This window comes from Lycorma delicatula, chromosome 11 (genome assembly GCF_047948215.1).
Source record: "Lycorma delicatula isolate Av1 chromosome 11, ASM4794821v1, whole genome shotgun sequence".
In the NCBI taxonomy this organism is placed as follows: Eukaryota; Metazoa; Arthropoda; class Insecta; order Hemiptera; family Fulgoridae; genus Lycorma; species Lycorma delicatula.
The window spans coordinates 42,073,524-42,094,235 of record NC_134465.1 but is presented as its reverse complement, the minus strand read 5'-3'; positions in this window follow the sequence as shown (position 1 = coordinate 42,094,235).

Below are 20,712 nucleotides of genomic sequence, written 5' to 3'. Positions count from 1 at the left end.
ACTCGTGTAGCCGCAAGGCTTAACGTACCAGGTACCGAATCCATCGGGCGATCGAGTTACTTTTTTACACTTTAAATATTATTCGTATATTTAATTCTACCGCTCACCTGTGACGTTACAACATATGTGACGTCACAAAAACTTTTTTTCAAATATTGTTATTTTTTATTCGTTAAAAAATGCGCCTAAGAATAATATAATCTTAATTAGGCGAAATATCGAGATACTGAGGGTGACCTTGCTATGCAGCCTCACCCTCTTGACTTTTTAAGTTGAAAATTTAACTGCATCAATGTCCTATTTTTTTTTTGTCTTCAGTCATTTGACTGGTTTGATGCAGCTCTCCAAGATTCCCTATCTAGTGCTAGTCGTTTCATTTCAGTATACCCTCTACATCCTACATCCCTAACAATTTGTTTTACATATTCCAAACGTAGCCTGCCTACACAATTTTTCCCTTCTACCTGTCCTTCCAATATTAAAGCGACTATTCCAGGATGGCTTAGTATGTGGCCTATAAGTCTGTCTCTTCTTTTAACTATATTTTCCAAATGCTTCTTTCTTCATCTATTTGCCGCAATACCTCTTCATTTGTCACTTTATCCACCCATCTGATTTTTAACATTCTCCTAAAGCACCACATTTCAAAAGTTAGAAGCTTTTCTTCTCAGATACTCCGATCGTCCAAGTTTCACTTCCATATAAAGCGACACTCCAAACATACACTTTCAAAAATCTTTTCCTGACATTTAAAATAATTTTTGATGTAAACAAATTATATTTCTTACTGAAGGCTCGTTTAGCTTGTGCTATTCGGCATTTTATATCGCTCCTGCTTCGTCCATCTTTAGTAATTCTACCTCCCAAATAACAAAATTCTTCTACTTCCATAATCTTTTCTCCTTCTATTTTCACATTCAGTGGTTCATCTTTATTATTTCTACTACGTTTCATTACTTGTTTTGTTCTTGTTTATTTTCATGCGATAGTTCTTGCGTAGGACTTCATCTATGCCGTTCATTGTTTCTTCTAAATCCTTTTTACTCCCGGCTAGAATTACTATATCATCAGCAAATCGTAGCATCTTTATTTTTCACCTTGTACTGTTACTCCGAATCTAAATTGTTCTTTAACATCATTAACTGCTAGTTCCATGTAAAGATTAAAAAGTAACGGAAATAGGGAACATCCTTGTCGGACTCCCTTCCTTATTACGGCTTCTTTCTTATGTTCTTCAATTGTTACTGTTGCTGTTTGGTTCCTGTACATGTTAGCAATTGTTCTTCTATCTCTGTATTTGAACCCTAATTTTTTAAAAATGCTGAACATTTTATTCCAGTCTACGTTATCGAATGCTTTTTCTAGGTCTATAAACGCCAAGTATGTTGGTTTGTTTTTCTTTAATCTTCCTTCTACTATTAATCTGAGGCCTAAAATTGCTTCCCTTGTCCCTATACTTTTCCTGAAACCAAATTGGTCTTCTCCTAACACTTCTTCCACTCTCCTCTCAATTCTTCTGTATAGAATTCTAGTTAAGATTTTTGATGCATGACTAGTTAAACTAATTGTTCTGCATTCTTCACATTTATCTGCCCCTGCTTTCTTTGGTATCATGACTATAACACTTTTTTTGAAGTCCGACGGAAATTCCCCTTTTTCATAAATATTACACACCAGTTTGTATAATCTATCAATCACTTCCTCACCTGCACTGCGCAGTAATTCTACAGGTATTCCGTCTATTCCAGGAGCCTTTCTGCCATTTAAATCTTTTAATGCTCTCTTAAATTCAGATCTCAGTATTGTTTCTCCCATTTAATCCTCCTCAACTTCCTCTTCTTCCTCTATAACACCATTTTCTAATTCATTTCCTCCGTATAACTCTTCAATTTATTCCACCTAACTATCGACTTTACCTTTCGTATTATATATTGATGTACCATCTTTGTTTAACACATTATTAGATTTTAATTATGTACCCCAAAATTTTCGTTATCTTTCCTGTATGCTCCGTCTATTTTACCAATGTTCATTTCTCTTTCCACTTCTGAACACTTTTCTTTAATCCACTCTTCTTTCGCCAGTTTGCACTTCCTGTTTATAGCATTTCTTAATTGCCGATAGTTCCTTTTACTTTCTTCATCACTAGCATTCTTATATTTCCTACGTTCATCCATCAGCTGCAATATATCATCTGAAACCCAAGGTTTTCTACCAGTTCTCTTTATTCCGCCTAAGTTTGCTTCTGCTGATTTAAGAATTTCCTTTTTAACATTCTCCCATTCTTCTTCTACATTTACTACCTTATCTTTTTTACTCAGACCTCTTGCGATGTCCTCCTCAAAAATCTTCTTTACCTCCTCCAATGTCCTATATATATAAGTAATCTGACCGGGTTTGGTCAAAATCGGTTCGGTAGTTCTGGAGATATAAGGGGTGATTTAGAGGTCAAAATCGAACACACGTGCATACGAATATTATTACATTGATTTTTTGTGTTCCTTAGGTGTGGAAACGTCAAGATCCGATGCAAATGGCATATGTCCAAAAAAGACCGATTACCCTTATAGAGCTATAGCTCTGCTATCTAAACGGAAAGTAAAAAAAAAAACTTGAGAAATTCACGCCAATCGGTTGAGGTAGTAAAAGTTTTCTAGTATCACAAACATATTTGATGAAGTAATAATTTCTTAATGGAATGTTTGCCAAAGTAGAATATGATAATGAATCTTATTTATTTATTTGTTTGTTTTATTAATTTTAATTTGGTTGCCTTACAACGGAAATATTTTAATTTTGAATCTTATTTTCAAATTATTGAAACATTTTATGTAAGAATAATTAATTGTTTTTACAAGTTTTTACAATAATTTCTGAATTGAAATAATCTTTTAACTTGATTGAGTAAAGTAAAGTGGATTTCAAAGTTATTTAAAAGTAATTACATCGACGATATATATTTTCAGTGATACATCATTTTTTACTTAAAGAAAATATATGAACACTAAATTAGCGAAATTAAGGAAATAAATTTGCTCGCAAAAATAAATTGCAGAATTTTGTTTGAAACATCTTTTCAGTTAAGATAAAATAACAATGCCTAAATTTTTATTATTTTACTGTTTTGGAAAGGATAGAAAGAGACAAAAAGAAGAAAACGTAAAGTCTGAAATCGAACTCCGCGTAGCTTCAGTCAGAGAAGAATTGCAGTCGGTAATTGATGAAAAAGATGTAAAACTCCAAGGAGTAAGGTTTCAGTTTAATTTACTGAAAAAGGAGGTAATGACTTATAGAGGTATTAAAGAAAAACTGTATATCGCTGAAGACGGTTTAAATCAAGAAAAAAAGGTAACAACAATTTTAAAAGCAAAAATCGATAGACTAAATTCGTCTAATTTACATCTGAAGGGTATTATAACAACATTGAATTCCGAGTTAACAAAAACTAATCAAAATAACATATTACTGAAGAAAAACGTAGAAATTCTACAACTTGAGTTGGCTGAATTAAAAAAATAATAATTCTGCCTTATTAATTCGTTCAACTTATATGAAGCTGAATTTTTAGTTAACAGAAGAGAAAAAAATTACGTAATTACATACTTAAATTATTTTTTATTTTATTTTGATTATTATTTCTCGAAATCATTTTATTACTTGATTAGTTTTTAATAATTTAATTTTTTTTAAATATAACAAATATTTTAGTGTTCAAATAAACAATTTTTTTTTAATTTTAGTATAAATATTTTTATATTTACTGGTACACATTCACATACGGAGATCGCCTTTTAAGTTTTTATAAACTTTTTTTTGTCTTCGATCATTTGATTGGTTTGATGCAGCTCTCCAAGATTCCCTATCTAATGGTAGTCGTTTCATATCTATATACCCTCTACATCCTACATCCCTAACAATTTGTTTTACATATTCCAAACGTGGCCTGGCTACACAATTTTTTCTGTCCTTCCAATATTAAAGCGACTATTCCAGGATTGCCTTAATATGTGGCCTATAAGTCTGTCTCTTCTTTTAACTATATTTTTCCAAATGCTTCTTTCTTCATCTATTTGCCGCAACTCCTCTTCATTTGTCACTTTATCCACCGATCTGATTTTTAACATTCTCCCGCAGCACTACATTTCAAAAGCTTCTAATCTTTTCTTCTCAGGTACTCCGATCGTCCAAGTTTCACTTTCATATAAAGCGATACTCCAAACGTATACTTTCAAAAATGTTTTCCTGACGTTTAAATTAATTTTTGATGTAAACAAATTATATTTCTGACTAAAGGCTCGTTTAGCTTGTGCTATTCGGCATTTTATATCGCTCCTACTTTGTCCATCTTTAGTAATTCTACTTCCTAAATAACAAAATTCTTCTACCTCCATAATCTTTTCTCGTGTTATTTTCACATTCAGTGGTCGATCTTTGTTATTTCTACTACATTTCATTACTTTCGTTTTGTTCTTGTTTATTTTCATGCTGTAGTTCTTGCGTAGGACTTCATCCATGCCATTCATTGTCTCTTCTAAATCCCTTTAATCTCGGCTAGAATTACTATATCATCAGCAAATCGTAGCATCTTTATCTTTTCACCTTGTACTGTTACTCCAAATAAACTTAAATGGTGATATTGAGATGTGACATTACCGTTGTAAAATTTGACTTTTTATTTTTATAACAGTGGTAACTCAGAAATCTGTCGAGTAGTTTATTTACAGTGAGCGTTTAAAAAAAAAAACAGTTTTGTGAAAAAATTGAAATTTCGCTTTGTTTTCATCGGATGATTTTTACGATTTTAGTAAGAGCCTTACTCAACAACAATGCCTCGAATCGCTTCGTTCAACTTTTGGTAACGAATCGCCATCAGAAAAGACTCATTACAATCGTTTTCGAAATTTCATCTTGGTCGTGCATCCATCAGCGATGAATTTCGGGAAGATCGACCGAAATCGGTTGTTCTTTCAAAGAACATCGATGTTATGCGCAACACGATCAAAGAGGATCGACATGCGACAAACCATGATATAGAGGCACTCTTAGGCGTATCGAAGACTGCAGTTTATTCGATTTTGTATGAATATTTAATTGCGAAAAAGATCCGTCCTCGATGGATTCCGCATAATTTGTCCGAAGCTCAAAAACAGGCTCTTGCAGATTGTTGTAATTAAATTCTCCAAAAATTCTACCGAGAAAATGCAAAAACCGTATACAACATTGTATAGGAGAAAAAATTTGTATATATTCGTACCAACCCACCGGTTTGGTCTACATACATCTCAGGAATGGTCGAACTGAGACTGTACAAGACTACACTTCATTTATACTCATACATATCATCCTCATTCATCCTTTGAAGTATTATCTGAAAGGTAATTACCTGAGGATAAACAGGAAAAAGAAAGGATATATTCGTACGAACCGAAAACTAAGCGACAGTCGACTGTTTGGTTGTTCCATGATGAACCTAATCCGACAAAAGTGGTCCGTTCACGAAGCACTTCCAAGAAAATTATCGCTTCTTTCTTCGGTTATACTGAACATATAGCGACCATCGCTTTAGAGGATGGAAGAATATTTAATACTGAACGATTTACAACAATTGTTTGTCGGAAGTCATCGATGAAATCAGGAAAAACAACCGAAAACTTGGCATCATGACGATGCCAACTCTCACACAACACGTCAAACAATTGAATATTTGAAGGAGAAAATTTAAATTAATTAAAAAATTAAATTAAATTAATCTCATTGCCTGTATTCACCTGATTTATTTCCTGTTGAATCCTTCCCGAACCATATTTTTGAGGTACCCACTTCAGAGTGGAAAAAATGTTTCGAGAATAGGTTCGAACGCATATAAAAGTGTATAGATCTTAATGGCGGATATTTTTAGAAACAATAAATCGATTTGCACCAAAATTGCTTTTCTTTCATTGATTTTGTAAAAAAATTTAAAAGGCGGTCCTTAAAATTAAACAAAATTTCATAAATTTTCAGAAAAAAGAGAAGAAATTTTCTAAAAAAAAGAGAGAGACGTAGTTAAGTCAAAGAAGGAAACAGAGAAGAGTACTTAAGTACTTAAAGAACCAAAGTACCAAAGAAGAGCACTTAAAGAAAAGGAAACAAAATTCTAAGTAAAATTGTTTTTTTAATTCATGGTCTAAACGAAAAAATAATGAGATTCCAACTCTTATTATTTAGATTTTGAAGTCCGCCAATTTCTTTGTAATTTTTATTAAACTTGATTTGCAATGGTTAAAATAAAATACAAGTATATCTATTAGTGTAGCGTGCAAATTAATTCGAACACAAATGTTATTTAATAAAATGTAATTTCATTTAGAAAAAAATCACCTTGCACAATTACACAATTAATGAATATCTACTAATTAACCTGTCCTCCTTAATTCTTAATAGCTTCACCTACATTATTTGGCATCGATTCAACAAGTGTACTACACATTCTTTTGATCTCATCATGAAACTGTTGCTTTAATGAAGTCAATTTTTATGGTACAGTTCATTTTTGAGAGTTGCTTTTTGATTATTAGTCGAAGATTTTCAATTAAGATAAGACTCGAGCCTTTTGTTGCATTGTTATTGCTGGTGTTTAATCAGCTTTTTAACTGGCCGACGAGCTTTCCGGCCAGCTGCAAGATGGCGTCTTATCAGTTGTCATTTGTAAATCTGTTCCACCGGCTGCTATTTCTCGATTTAAGTTTTAAGAATAATTTTGGATCAAGTTTAATTTTTTCCACTAATAAACTGATCCTGTGTTGGAGTAGTTTTTCTTTCACGGTTATATTTGTCTTTTATTTGAGGTGAAAAGGAACCGGTCTGTTTAAATTGTCTTAAAAATAGCATTCACTGTCCCTAGTTCACATTACACTCAGAAGCTATTTGTCATTGTGTCATACTGGTACGCTCAGAAAGAGAAACAATTTTCGAACGCTTTCTTGGAGTTTTGCCCAATATTATATATTCCAAGAGACACTTGAACAAAAATATACGAAAATATGATTTTTAATAAAAAAATAAATAAATTTTCACAAAACGCTATTTAAAAAATAAAAATCTTTTTAAACCCATCTTTATTTGTTTATTACAGTAGTGTGCATTTAATTAAACCAAACACAGGGAATTTTTTTGTTTATTTCTATGTTGTGGCTACAGTGCTTGACCACTGTCATTCTTTAAGTTGTATGTGAGGTGATTGTTTTTCGATTTATTAGGAAATAATCGAAAAATTTTAATAAAATAAAAATTTAAATAATCGAAAAACAATCACCTCACATACAACTTAAAGAATGATTGTGGTCAAGCACTGTAGCCACAACATAGAAATAAACAAAAAAATTCCCTGTGTTCGGATTTATTAAATGCATGCTACTGTGTAATATACAAATAAAGATGGGTTTAAAAAGATTTTTAGGATATAATTTCCCACAGACAGTACTCTTATCGAGGTAAGGTATTATATTTACTTATTTAATACCCTGTTACATAGCAACACAGTACAGGGACATTGTCAACGGTACTGTGCAGAGATTCCAAGGTATCTGTGTGAAGTCAAGTGTACAAATATTAAAAAAAAATAGAAGAAAAAACTTAAAAACAAAAATAATACGAGTATCATCCAATACATTCACTTAAGTTTTGATAAAGGTCAAGTAGCCTTAATTTAAGTACATTGATCTTATAGCCTTTTTTAATATTTAAAAAATATATTAGAAATATTTAGAAATAAAATAATTAATAATTAACAAATAATAAAAACATTTTAGAAATATTACATTTCAAGAGGCAGTTTATTAACATAATACATAGCCGTATATTTATGATTTATTCTACCAGTTTCTCTATATATTCTCAACAATTGAACGAATTCCGATATAAGAAAAATTACAAGTATTTATATAGTTTAGGGTTATTTCACTGTAATGATTTCATATTTTAAAACATAATAGATATTTTCAAATAAATTATATGGTAATGTGATATTTTTATTAGTTTTTTAAGAATTTTTACTATATTATGAGTAGTTTTTGATTGTTTTTATTAAATCTTTATTTTCTGATCCCCATTCAATTATACCACAGCTAACAGTACTGTAATAAATTCCATACGTTATAGTTAAGTAAATTTTGAACAGTAAAGTTTGTTTTGTTTAGATAATACAAAAACGGTATATATTTTTACTTTCCCGCCTAGGTACTTCTGTAGCAAAGCTATAGCTCTAGAAGGGAAAATGTTGTAATGGGCATTCGTGGTTTTCATGGGATCTTGACGTTTTGACACCTAAGGAACCCAAAAAAACCGGATGGAAATTTTCAGGATGATAATGTTGGTATGTACGTGTGCCTCTAAATGAAGTTATATGTCCAGAAATACTGGACCGATTTTGATCAAACTCGGTAAGATTAATTACTTCTACGTATGGGGCATTGATATCATTAAATTTTTAACTTAAAGGTCAACGGGGTGAGTATCTAGAGCACGGTCACCCTCAGTATCACGAGATTTCACCTCATTAAGGTCATATTTTTCTTAGGTCCATTTGTTAACGATTAAAAAATAACAATATTTGCAAAAAAACCGTTTTTGCAAATATTGCTACCTCATCCCACAAAATGCTCTAAACTACTGCTATGTTGTAACGTTACAGTTGAGCGGTAGAATTAAATAAATGAATAATATTTAAAGTGTACAAAATTAACTCGGTCTGACCGGGTCTCAACAAACTCGATCGCTCGGTGGACTCTGTACTCGGTGCGTTAATTTTCGCGGCTTCACCGATCAGCCGATCGTACAAGCGAAATTTGTTCTATGTAAGTTGCGAAATTAAATTAGTTTAGTTAGTGCCGACCGTTGCCGCTATTACCGTCGCATCCGCGCGAATAAACACTGTATGCGCGCGTGCTTTAGATAGAATCATTGAATTAAATAAAATATTATATTTAAATAAAACGATAAATTTTTTAATTACATACTGTGTTGTCAGATTTTGCTTTTCATCTTTCAATTAAAATGTAATTAATTTTAATGAAATTTACATGGTAGGTTTACTTTAATTGATACGTAAAATTCATTCGAGTTTTTTGCTGTAAAAAGTAAGCGCTCTTTTTAATTTCTAATCGGTTTTAATATACGAAAACTTAAATAAAAATAAAAATATTTCGAACTGAAATCTGTTCATCCTTGTTGATAAAATATCATTTTATAATTAATGAGATTTAAAGATATAAAATTTGTTGAAAGAACTTCAGTTTTAAAAAGCAAAATTTCCCTCCTGTACATTATATAAGTTACTAAAAATTGTATTTCTTAAAGAATTTTGTTTTATAAATGTTTTGTGGAAATAATACTTACTTTTGTTGAGTAGTTACTGTAAGTTATGCGATCGCTACTCTGATAAAGCCGAATATTTCTGATAATGTTAAATATAAAATATTTACCAGTTACAACTATAATCTTCTCTTTAAAAAATTTAGGTTTTTGTTTCATGCAGGATAACGATAAATAACTTTAAATCTGAGATTTTCCTTTAAAATCCTGGAATGTCCTAAAAATGAAAAGCTAATTAAAAAAGATACGGGATAAGTGAAAGATATATACATAAAAAAAGAAATAAAAACACAATATGTTGTTAATTGTTTTATTACATCAGATTTTATTTATTATTAAAGATGTTAGGCACACACATCGTAAAATTTTTGTTCATTTTGTTACTTTAATTTTATTATAATTACACATTTATTTATAATAACTTTTTATTTATTATTATTATTTTTTTTTTACATAAATATAACAACTCATGCAAACATCTTTCATTCGTTCAAAAAATAAGTAAATAAATTATAAAATTAATTATTTATAATTTGGTTACATTCAATTAAATTTATTTAACATACAAACTAATTAAATATAGTAAAATTTATATATTAAAAAAATGAGGCTAATTATTTGTTTAAAAAAAGAGGATATTTTTTACAAAAATTTAATAACAGGAGTAATGTACCTTAGAAAACAATTATATTTTTCGTTGAATTTTTTAAATGTATCACTTAAATTAACTATTATAACATAAAGAATTTTTCTTTTCATTATTTAAAGTTAAGCATATTTAAATTTTAAGACCAAATGATTTTAAAAAAATATTTCTACAATATAAACCTATACACATTGTCTCATGAAGAAACGGGAAAATCTCAGTACAAGTGAAAATCCTTTATTAAAAAAAGCATAGCGTATTAGTTTCTTTGTTTGTTGTATGAGCTCACATTTTTATTTTTAAACCCCCAAGTACAACCTATACAGTAAATAGAAGGGGGTCATGCGGCGATGTATTTTATATATTTTTTATTAACGATTAATTATTGTTTTGGTTAAACGAAAGGATTGTATTGAATATATGCTCCGGAAAAATCGTATTACCTTTTTTTCTTAATATTTTTCTTTAAATTTATTAATATATTTAAGTACTGGTCAGATTTGAATAAAACTTTGCAGATTTATACCTTAGAGGCTTGGTCATTATCCCCAATTAGAATTTTCACGATATTTCTAATCTAGGTTAAAATATTAATTAAAGAAAAAAATTAATCCTTTTACTAAATTATATTTCTGTTACCGTGGTTCTGAGTTCAGATCTATATATAAATCATCTAACTTAATCCGTAAAATATTAGTTTATTATTATTGTAATTAGCTTAAATTAGCACATTTAGCGAAATTTGATGGGTTTTGATTTTTTATTTTGGCTGTCAATATTGGACTGTTAAAAGTTAAAAAAATATTCTTTCAAGAAAGAGAAGTAAACTTTCTTATTATTCAAAGTCTGCTAAAAGAATGAGAGTATCTTGGTCCTCTGAAACCGCTGATGTAAGTGATTCTCGGTTAGCCGCTGATCGAGAGCGCTACGCCCAGACTCAATCAGTAGCTTCGTCTACATTCCAGATTAGGAAGGTCTACGATGAAGAACAAGTTAAGTCCCATAACTGAACCTTGTGGAATTCCTAACTAAAAGGTTAAATAACTCCTGATTATATCTAACTTGCGAAAAGCGACCATCTAGGAAGCTAATTAGGACTAAATACAATGACTGAAGTAGTCTCGACTTCAACTTGTAACGAAGACCAAGGAATCAAACCGTGTCAAAGGTCAGCTGTACATCCATTAATTCTGCTGAAAAATATTTTTTACCTTCCAAACACCTATTGCTAACACTAATAATTATACGTGTTTGTTTGACAGTGAAATAAACACTTCTGAAGTCAAAATGATGGTCAGGTGTAAAACCTTCCCTTTCTAAAATAAGCCATAGTCTTCGAAGTAAAAGCCTTTCAAAGCTTTAAGAAAGAGTAGGTAAAAAGCTTATAAGTCTGTAAGGAGATAAATCCTGCACATTTTTACCTGGTTTTAAGACCATTGTTATCTGTGATTTATTTTTTATTTATTAATTTCGTTTCTAGATATTTTCCTATATTAAAATGATCCTGATTTCAGTTTATATAAACAGTATTTTCCTGCTACGTTTCGATCCTCTTTGTTTATAATTAAAGGCAAATGAATTAAACATTTCTTCTTCATGTTCAGTCAAAATTGTTTACAACGAATGTTTTACAATTAAATTCTTTAAAAGTTTTTTTTTTTTAATAAAACTATTAGTTATCTATTTTCAATTTAATGACGTTAATTTACGACAAACATAAAAATTGTGTTTTGCAACAGCAATGTTTTGCGTTTTTATAATAATTTTATGAAAACTTACTACAGATACGGTTCTATAACATATTTTATTCAATTTATCAGGTCAAGAACCAGAAAACAACCATAAAATTTAACATGTAATTTAATTTCAAGAATTCTCATACGGCTTTATTTTCCCCTTTCCGTTTTGGTTTAGTAAGACACTGCTTAAACTATATTAGTTTAGATGTTAGAACTTTATTTTGGAAGAGAAATTTAGAAGACAGAGCTTTACCTAATAATTTATTCGGTCATTTAGTAAGACCTTTGTCAAGAAATAGAATATCCGGATAGATCCATCTTTTAAATATTGATTTTACAACATTATTTTTAAAATATTCTGTTTAAAAACGTTTCCAGATAATAGAGTTTATATTATTAGTAAATATAATAAATACATATCCTGTGATTGAGATACGATATTAACCCTAACCTTGTTCGAATATTTGGACAGCGTTTATGCGGTATTATACTTGTTTCAGGCTGAAAGCTGCAAACTTCAACCGTGTTAAAAAAAAAAAACAACTTAAATTTTATAGCATAATTTATTATGTCATCAGTTATATTAATTTAATTTGTTTTTTAATGAGATGTACGGGTATCGACTGCTATGATCATTTAGCCCGAATGGAAATTTGTAGCGTATGAAAAATGCCATGTCTGACCGGAATTCGAACCCAAGATCTCCGGGTGAAAGGCTGAGACGCTACCACTCGCGCTAAAAAGGCCGGCGCAAGTGGTACAGTATTAATATACTATTATTATCGTTCTATTATTACTGAACTTCTTTTATCAGGACTAAAAAAAAAAAAAAAGATGAGGTTTAACTAGTATTCATAATTCACGAATTATAAATGTTAATTATAAAAGTTTAACTTTTTTTTTTTGTATTTACACATTTTCGTTAAAGGAGTTTCGATAATAACCATAACAATTTAAGTTAGACTGTCAGAAATGAATACAAACTGACGTATAATATGTTTTAAAACAAAAAAAAACCGTTAAATTGTTACGTCATGAAATTGTTCACGTCAGTAGATTATTATTATTATCCATAGCAGAGTTTATATACTCGTAGAAAGGACACAAAATTTATATATTTTTTTAAATTTTATACTTTTAATGTAAGCTTTCGTAAATGCTGAGCTTCTTTCTCATTTATTTTCTGTCTGGGCTGTCACGATCCAAGGATATTCTACTACTAAGACCCAGGGATTTGTGAATTAATTAAAAACGTTTTTTTTTATTATTGGGTCTATATAGAAGTTCTTGTTTTTTAGTTTCCATAATATGTTGGATATTACATCAAGGTATAATATAGAACGATATAGTATAGCGTGTTAAATTCCTTTCTTAGTATATATCTTTTATAAAAAGAGATGTTGCGTTGGTTTGACGTATGTGCTCACATTTTAATTTTGAATGAAGCTCTTCCATCTAGCGGAAAAAATTGAACTAATAACTGTATAATAAAGTGTATTATAAACAGTACGTTGTTTACATTGACATTTATTATACTTATTTTTTATTTTACATTTTGTTAAAAAAAAAACTATTGCAAACTTAAGTTTTTTGAAATTTTATAAACATAAATAAATATAGAATAAATGTTAATGTAAACAAAGTATTATTTATAGTCAACATTACAATTTATTATACAGTTCTCAGTTAAATTTTTTTTATTAAATATTTTCTTAGTTAAATATTTTTCTTCATTTTGATTTTTTTGGTATTGTAATGTTTTTATTATTTCATGTTTGTGTATAAATATTTATATAAAATTACATTTATGTTTTGGGGATTAGAAAGGAAAACACTTAGGTTAGAGCTATGTTAAAAATTCACTACTTAAAAATATTATGTGTTTAAATGCGTAAATTTGTCTGTTTGCCACAACATTACGCGAGAAAGAACCTACCGATGATTTCAAAATTTCAGGATACGTTTTTTTGTGTTATCCCAGGGAAGGTTTTAAGGCGCATATCAGGGCCCTAACACCCTCGAAAGTGAATTTGTGAGTTAAAGATATTTATTAAAGAAAGAGAATATTCTTTTATTTCATTGTTATATTTCTGTCACCATGGCAACAAAAATTTACTGTAGTAAAAATAATTAATCTTATTTTTTTTTTAATGAATATCTGTAAAATATTTAATATTCAAAATATCATGAGGATAATGACTGCTTCGGGGTCAGGAGGCGAAGCCCCTATCTAGACGGTTGGGCGAGCGAATCGAGCCCTGACCGGCTAGTAAAATAATTAATTGTGCTCATTAAATTATGAAATTATTTATTTTTTTTTTTTAAACATTATTAAAAATAAATTTTTAAATAGTTTATATCATTTTTTTTTGGTGGGGGGATTCAGATTAAGAGATATTTTGTATTTTATTTACTTTCAAATCACTGGGTGGTTTATGTTAAATATTGATCAGTGTATATAAAGGATATTTTTTCTATTAAAATTATATATAATCTATTTATAAATAAATTGGTGAATTTATAATGATAAAATTTAGTTTAAAAAACTGAAAATTGTATACATTAATTTTTTGTATAATAACATTTATTATACTTTAATATTTTATTACATTCTTATTAAAGAAAAAAAAATAATTATAAAATTATACCATAAATCATTCACACATTGATATAGATGAAAAACATAAGCTGTATTTTAAAAAAATCAAGGCCATTCATAAATCTTAATCTACTTAATTATGTATCTTCACGCAGGTATTTATGAATTGAAGTTAGGTCATAATTGATCTGAATTCACGGGCCACTTGACGACTGTTTACCGATTAATTACGTCATAGATCCTCACCACTTTGACTGACCTTGATAATAAAATATAACTTATGTAATTCCGGCGTTTTTAACTTTTTATTATTTAGTATAATAAATTATATACAGTAATTATAATAAAATTATTATTCAAATTCATGCCTTATACTAATATAATTTTTTAGTAGTAATAATAATAATAATAATAGTAATAATATAAGCAAGAACAATAGCTATAATTTTAAGAGAAATTATAATAATATTAATTAATTATAATTATATTACTAGAATATTTACAATATAATATAATACAAAGTGTGCTGATTTTTATCTATTTTTTATTTTTTTTTATATATTTTTTATTATGTAAAAACCTATTTTTAAATAAAATTACATCACAAATATAAATATAAATTATATTATATATATTACACAATTTATTTTATATATATATGTACAAATTTATTTGGATATGCAAAAAAATGTTCAAGGAACATTATAATGTGTTTTATGTACAGGTGTTACATAACACGTATAATAATAATAATCATAAATTTATGTAAAGTATTTGTATTCGGTTATACAATCAATTTCTGTGTATTTATTTATTATTATAGTATTAATAAACCATAATATATATATATTCTTTAAATTAAATCATTACTATTTTAACCGTTAAAAAAAAAAAATTGTTAATTTAATTAATGTATACCCTGTATAATACTATTTTATTTTTCTTCATAATGATTTTTATCATAATATTTAATTTTTTTCATTGTATAATACAATACCTTTTTTCTAACACTCTTTCACGAAACGTCATTTAATTTTCAAGGTCATGATTTTTGTTATTCTAAAAGACGTATAATGTAGTAATTGATACGAATGTATGTTCCTCATATTGGACATTTTTAAGTTTTCTCTTTTATAACTCAACAGCCTTTTGAGCTCAAGAAATTGTCGTTTATGTAAAAATAAATCTATAATTCGTACATAAACCGTTTTACTTATGTTTTAAAATTGATATAAATAAAACATTACAGAGTAGAGTTGTATCAATAAAACCATCACTACTTTGCACGATATATATATATATATATATTTCACAGGTGTCCCACGAAGCAACTTTCAGGACATGTTATAATGGTGAAACAATGTAAAAAGTTCATATAAATAAGATCTGGAAATGCTTTGTTTTCGAAATAAATTCCTGCTAATAAAATTTAAAAGGTTTGTTTTGCGTTTGGATATCTTAAAAACTACTGGATTTAAAGTTCTGAAATCTACTTTATCCTATTTCCCAGCTCAAATTACATAAGAAACCACCAAATTTGCTGCTTAATTTGGACCCCAAAAATTACAGTAGAGTTTCTTTTTATTAGAAGAGCTGAAATCCGGGCGAAATCTTTCGCTAGCCATAACACGAAAACAAAGCTTTTTGAGACTTATGATTTAATGAACATTTTTCATTATTTTCACCAGTAGAACATGTCCTGAAAGTTTCTTCGTTGGACAATCTGTGTGTGTGTGTGTGTGTGTGTGTATATATATTCGTATATTGTTTTCTTTTCTTTAGTATAAGCATATTTCAGAAGCGTTACGAAAAATAATTAACTTGCATAATAAAAACCTTATTGTATGCCGCATTAAGCATTTTTTTGCGTTCAATCACAATCAAACAATAATCTTATAGAGGGTTTATTTACATCATACATAATTGGAAGAGACTATAATCGATTCACTTTTTAACCTCGATCTTTCGATAAAATTTTTGAACTATATCTGATTTTAAAATTCTATATTTATTTTTTTTTACATTATGCTTTTATTAAAAAAAAATCTTTTTTAGTATTATCAGAATAAAAAACTGGATTTATTAATCATCGAGTTTTACCTTTTAAAGAAATTTCCAACGTATCAATTACTTATTTTTATTAATTAATCCGCTTTACATGGGTCAAAAAATTAGAAACGTACAATTAAATTAAAAATTAAAATTAAAATTTTTATGAATTTAAAAAAGATATATGATTCAACGTATAGAAAATCTCTTGTTAAAATATTGAAAAACTTTTAAGAAAATTCCACGGTTCAAACCTCGGCCAATAATATTTATAAATAAAGAATAAATTCATCGAAATTTTGAAAAAAAAAATAAGCCATACCACGAGAAAAAGAAGAAGATTAAAATTTTACGATCGTCAATCATATAGAACCAATTATTAACTTTTTCGAAAAAAGGAAAACCAAAATTTAAACTTTTAGGTTTTAAACTAAACAGCCTAAATATATTCAAAGTTTTGGCTAAACATTTATTTCAAATTGACATAAAGTCTTTAGATAATTTGCACCTTTGTTCATTAAAAAGAATAGTAGTAGCTTTTGAAGAGGATTTACGAAGCAAGTTTTTTACTTAAAAAAATAAATAATTATAAGAAACAAGATTTGCTGAAAATTCAAGTAAAATTGTCGATAAATATTATAAAATATTTATTAATCTTCTTTTAATTTATTCTTGCAAGAAAAATGCGGATAAAATTTGTAAGACATATATTAAAATTCCTTCATTACCTTACCTCAATCAGAACAGAGTTAGGCTAAAGAAATTAACTGTATCAAAAAATCTATGTTATTAAAAAATAAGAATGACTTGATCGGCTAATAAAATTTATATTTTTAATCGATTTAAAATTTATTACATCATTCGATATAAAAATAATAAAAGATTTCTAAATAAAAACAAGTACATTTATACCATCTAATCTACTAAAAAAGACAGTAAGTATATCGAAAGTGTTTGTTATAAAGATAATTTACAATATTATTTATCGTTAATTCAAATAAAATTTTATTGGTTAAAATTATTATAATCAATACGTATTAAAACAAGAGATAAATATATAAAAAAAAAAACAAGACTACTGAAAAAAGCATTACTGATAAACATTGCTCTTGTTCTGGTTTGGTTCCGTAGTAATTTTGTATTTAGTAGCAAATATTCCGTTTGAATTTTGAAAATCGGTTGAGAAGATATAACATTTCCAAATAACAGTCATCCGTTAGATCGAGAATATAACTGATGCGTAAAAAAGTTTGCCTTCAGCATATTAACAAATTTGACTTTTTAAAATCGGACGATTGTTTGCAAAGATAGAGAGCCCCGTGGCATCTCCCAAAATAGCGCCCCAAGGGCACCCCGTTTGTTACCGGTTGATGGTGATGATCAGTCTACCCATGCATCGTCTGCACACGGGCCTGGTTACTTCCGTCGGAGATTAGAGGCAGGCAATTAAAAGATCCGGAAAGGGCACGTCCCCGAGTCGAGTATACTAAATTGGATATCCGGCTAGGGGATGTAGGGGGAAAAAATTCACAAGGTGGTCGGTCGCATTACCTCACCACTTCAGCCTTACACGCAGTCCCCACTGAAAGCCCATTATTATTAAGTAGAAATATATTAAATTTAATATTATTTTATTTAATTTAATTTATATAAAATAAAAATGTTAATTCTATTATTTCTATAATACATTCATTCGATTGTTTCGAATCGTTCAGTACAAACCCAGCTTACAGTGGTAGGGCTCACAGTTCTCAGTTCATTAATTCAATTCATTAAAGTTTATGCTTCAATCGGAAAATCTCCAGTACTATATACATACAGCCTATAACACTTCCGGTAACGTAAAATTCCAAGGCGGGGTCATACATCTAAATTGGTTTATTCGTTGAGTTGCTACGGTGGAACAAATATACATAACACCTAAATACATTACACTCCTTTTTGGACAGTCGTAAAATAACCACACAGAGAAAATTCCACACGTACTTTTGGCATCATACACAAAGAGCAAAAGTTGAAAAATGAAAAAGATTTAAATGTTTCCAAAGAAATAATCTCTGCGGCTGAGTGTTAACGTCTCTGCCTTTCATCCGGAGATCCTGAGTTTGAATCTCGGTAAGGCTTGCCATTTTACATACACTGCAGATTTCCATATCTATTTCCCACGTACAAGCTTCAAGCTTATGTGACGAAATCATCATACTAAAAAAAAATTCAACAGACCGTCTTTCAGAAAACTTGTAGATGATTCTAAATTTCCAGAGTAGAGGAAACACAGCTGATGGACCGAAAAAAAGGAGAGATAAGGAAGAGAAAGAGTTTTAGAAGAGAAAAAAGTCAGGGGAAAGAAACATAAGTGATCGTTAAGAAATTTAATCTCAAAAAAAAAAATTAAATAAATAAAGTTTAACTATCTTTGTTAAATATAATTGTTAGAAAAAAAAGAAAGACTAACAAATAAATAAGCATTGCAACAATTTTAATATTTATTAGTAACAGCTAAAAAACATTACAATAGGAATGAATGATTTCGATTAGTTTAACCCTAAAAATAAAATCATAAATATTTAAAATTTTTACGGTGATATTAATGAAAAGTAACGTAATGAAATGAAATGTATTCAGTTAAAAAGGGTGAGTTTAATTAACAAAATTTAATGTCTGAAAAATTAATAACAATAAAAAAATAAATGTCACTCTCTTTGACGAGAGACATTTTTGTTTTCATTGACAGTAAGCTTTACAAGCAGAAAATTCCATAAATAAATAATAAAAATAGTAATATACGGCAGGAATATACGATGAATTTTAAAATGATTAAAAATATGAATTGAAAAATTAAATTTTCATTTGTAGTAACATAAATTATATTTTAATAAATAATAACTGTACTAATGTACTCGTATAGATCTTGTGTAAACAACTGGAAACAAGGATAGAATTTCATAAATTATTTTCTTTTATACAGGTTATCCCACGAAGAAAATTTCAGGACTGGTAAAAATAATGAAAAGAGTACATATAAGTGTCGAAAAACTTTGTTTTGAGCTACGGCTAGGGAAAGATTTCGCTCGGATTTCTGTTCTTCTAATAAAAAGATGCCCTACAGTAATTTTTGGGACCCAAATTAAGGAGTAAAGTTGGTGTTTCCTTATATAATTTGAGTTGGGAAATAGGATAAATTAATTCATACAACTTTAATTCCAGTAGTTGTTTATTATCCAATGTAAAACACAAAATTTGGTGTCGAAAAAAAAGCTTTTTTTATGTTTTTAGTATTGGTATGGCTTGGTTAAATGCGAAAGATTTAGTAACAAAATTTACCATATAAGAATTTAATTATGAGTAACTACAGCAAATAGAAAGTAAAAAATTTTTTTTATTGAAGCAAACAGACCAAAAGTAGATAGAAACTCGTATTCTTTCTTTCTAGAATTTTGTCGTAAATAATGCCACATCAAACAATAATATAAAATCTATGTTGGAAACTAGTTTCTACAGTACTATGTGGATTATCTTCGCTCCGTAAATGATTATTTATAGAATTGAAGACTCCATTTCTCGTAAAAGTGGCTTCACAATAAATAGAATTGAATTTATTTTATCAGCTTTGACTAGAAGCCTGTGACAAGTTTAACCGCTGGGGGATCTGTTTGTCTCAAATTTTGAACCTTCTGCAGGCGGAAAATATAAAAATTTTCTTTACGTAGAATGCGCCACATTTTGTTTCTTGACAAACTAGTGCGACACGAAATTCTTCTTGTACTTGTGCTTCGGCTTCGCTGAATATGCTGAATCACAAGATGTTCATCATTAACTTTGCTTCAATAAAAAAAACGATTTTGAAAAGTATTATTTATTTTTTATGGGTTGTATTTATATTTATTTTCTTACAGTTAAATTCTTTACAAGTTTTGTTACTAAATCTTGCGTATTTATTAGTCATTTAAGAAATCTGCTGTACGACAAACGTAAAAAATAAACTTGTTTTTCAACTACGAATTTTTTTTTTTACGTTTGGATATCTTAAATACTACTATAGTTCTGGGACCTGTTTTATCCTAATTCCCGGCTCAAATTGCATAAGGAATTACTAACTTTACTCCTTAATTAGGGTCCAAAAAATTAAAGTAGGACTTCTTTTTATTGTAAGAGCTGAAATTCGGGCGAAATCTTTCGCTAGCCGTAACTCGAAAACAAAGCATTTCAAGACTTATGTTTGTGTGAATTTTTTTCATTATTTTCACCACCAGAACATGTCCTGAAAATTTCTCCGTTTCTTCATTGGGCACCCCATCCAGTATTAAAGAACTGCATTTTTAGGTGAT